We start from the raw sequence: 2908 nt of genomic DNA, 5'->3' as shown, positions 1-2908 counted from the left end.
TAAGGTTGGCCATTTTCACGGAAACACTTGATTTACATCAGGATATGAGAAGGTCACAGCTTGTCAAACAAGCCAACTACTATTAATATTTTATTGATTCTAGTGAAAATCATTTTCAACTTGCTAAGCAAATACTGTTTTTCTTAAATAGGATTTAGACAGACCTACTGAGAAAAAGTGCCATTGTCCTGGTCTCCAGCAGAATTAATTTTACTTCATTGGGCTTTGGTATGTGGCCATCAATCCTCATTGAATATGATTATGAGGGACAGTTCCCTGAAAATTCTAGTTATATTCATTTTCAGGATTTCTAAGGGAGGTTTGTTTAGGAGATCAAAAGCAGTCCTGTTTTAATAGAGTACTCCCTGGGAGATATTCATATCTAAGCAAAATATTAAAATTTATAGGCAATTGTACTTTTCCAAAATAATTTTTTTTCCTTATGACTAGTATGAATTGTGTGACTCTAATTTACTCTCTTCAGAAGCTGTTAAAACAATTTCAAGATATTTTAGGTTATGAAGATAACACTTAAATAAATCATTATAATCACCCCACTCAGGTTTTATACATTTCTTGTTATTTTCATTTTATGCATCCTTTTAAACTTCTGGGAAAATGAAAAGGTAAGTAAGACTGGGCAAACTATTTGTCCTCTCTTGACTTATTTTTCTAATTCTAAAACTTGCAAGTTGGATTATAAAACCTCCGTAATTCTTTCCTTCTGCAATTGTGAATATTTAGATAGATGAAATATGTACTTTAGGGGACGAGCTTCCGCGGCGCCCTCGACCACCAATGGGAAAGGCTATGGGAGGCTAAAGTAGCCGCAACAATGGCGGGGGCACATGGGAAAGCCGGGGAGAGACGTCCATCGCTGCCCTCCCGGATCTTGTTAAGCACCTGAGGGTGACTCTGTTGATGAGGCTGGCCTCGAACTTTGATCCTCCTGCCTCAGCCTCCCAATTCTTGGGATTACAGGATATTTTATTTCCTTACAGCAAAGAAAATGTTAAAGAGTATCTGCAGACACACTGGGAAGAAGAGGAGTGCCAGCAGAATGTCAGTCTTTTGAGAAAACAGGCTGAAGAAGATGTCCACCTGGATGGGGCTATTCCAATCCCTGCAGCATCTGGAAATGGGGTAGATGAACTGCAACAGATAATCCAGGCCTTCCTAGATAATGTGTGCTGGCAGATGTCTCTGGATTGAAAGACCACAGCACTCAAACAACTGCAGGGCCACACGTGGAGTGCAGCTTTCACAGTTGGACTCATGAAAGCAGAGTTCTTTGAAGATGAAGTTCCAGCGGTCAGGAAGTGGAGAGAAGATGGAATGAAGGTGTATATCTATTCTTCTGGAAGTGTAGAGGCTCAGAAATTATTATTTGGGCATTCTACAGGGGGAAATATTTTTGAGCTTTTTGATGGTCACTTTGATACCAAAATTGGACACAAAGTGGACAGTGAGTGTTATAAAAAGACTGCAAACAGCATTGGATGCTCAACTAACAACATCTTGTTTCTAACAGATGTTACTTTAGAGGCCAGTGCTGCTGAGGAAGCAGGTGTGCATGTAGCTGTGGTGGTGAGACCTGGCAATGCAGGATTGACAGATGATGAGAAAACTTCCTACAGCCTCATCACATCCTTCATCGAACTATACCTGCCTTCCTCAGCATAGAGGAAGACTTCCACAGAAGAACAAACTGTTCCTCAGAGTTGTGCCCCTAGTGTCTAGTTTTAGTCTAATGGCAAAGTAACTTACTTCTGTACGTACATATGTATGCAAGTATATGTATGTGTATGCTCATTAATTTTCATGGGCACATAAATGGGGAAAAAGTCTTAAGTTCAGTGAAGAAACTTATTTAAAGGTGCTCTATATGTAGAAATAGTTTGATACCCTAACACTGACCCACATTGAGGGCAAAGTGTAGTTGATAGAAGAATACAGATCAAATGTGTTATGATTATCAATTCCCATACCAAAAAGAGAACTTAGTTTTGAAAATTATTCAGAGGCCTATTATTTTAAATACTGGAAATACTTCAGAGACATTCTTAACAATTCATTGCCCGTGTTTAATGGCGAGTTAGAAGAGTTACAATAGCTGTATTTCATATTTACCTCCCTTGGTACAAAAGATAAAGTTATTTGTTTCTGCTCCAAAAGAGCAAAATAAGGAAAGAAAATTCACCCGAGTCTTGATCAGTCAAGTATTTGTTGCTGAAGAAGAAACTTACTAATCATGTGGCACCCATAGCCGGCACTTGCCTTATCAATGAAAAACATATGCAGATATAATAGCTAAAAAGGAAATGTGATTCTTAATGTCCAACAAAATGATTCTAATTCTGCTGGTTTTACCAGTTGCCTTTCTAATTTTATCTTCACACAGTTTAAGAATATATATTAATTGCTACTTACTATTTTTTAAAATAAAGTTTTGCGGAAATTAGTTCATAACACCCAGAAGAGTCCTAATATGTAATATTTCCCCTTTGAATGTGAGAAATGTAAATTTTATAACAGCATTATTTATCCTGGTTCAATTCTAATAGGATTCCACATCAGTTTTATGTTGTGATTAATGAAAGCATTCTCTTCTTTCAGAAAGAAAAAGAAAGAAATATGTACTTTAGGTTTAGAGTTGGGAAAGTGTTTTACTGCCCCTCATGTTCCAATACAAAAGCAGCTGCCTACTCTACCCACATGTAACACCAGATTTGTCTTTAGGAAATGGAAAATCCAGTTCCCAACCTATACTATAAAGCTACAGAGTCATACTCAATTAGAATTGTATTCTTCAAGCAATATCTTTGAGTTCTTGAAACTTATGAGATTATTTTAGATGGGTATAACTTTCACAGTGTGTAATCTACAACAAATAATTTGGCTTACCAAT

At 37.1% G+C, this 2908-nt stretch overlaps 1 pseudogene; it reads left to right on the top strand.

The window, feature by feature from the left end:
* Positions 1–921: 921 nt before the first annotated feature.
* On the top strand, positions 922–1684 carry LOC143404250 (enolase-phosphatase E1 pseudogene; annotated as a pseudogene).
* The last annotated feature ends 1224 nt before the right edge of the window (positions 1685–2908 follow it).

The sequence above is a fragment of the Callospermophilus lateralis genome, chromosome 7, assembly GCF_048772815.1.
Source record: "Callospermophilus lateralis isolate mCalLat2 chromosome 7, mCalLat2.hap1, whole genome shotgun sequence".
Classification (NCBI taxonomy): Eukaryota; Metazoa; Chordata; class Mammalia; order Rodentia; family Sciuridae; genus Callospermophilus; species Callospermophilus lateralis.
The sequence above is the reverse complement of the archived record's forward strand: the minus strand, read 5'-3'. Positions and strand labels throughout refer to the sequence as shown.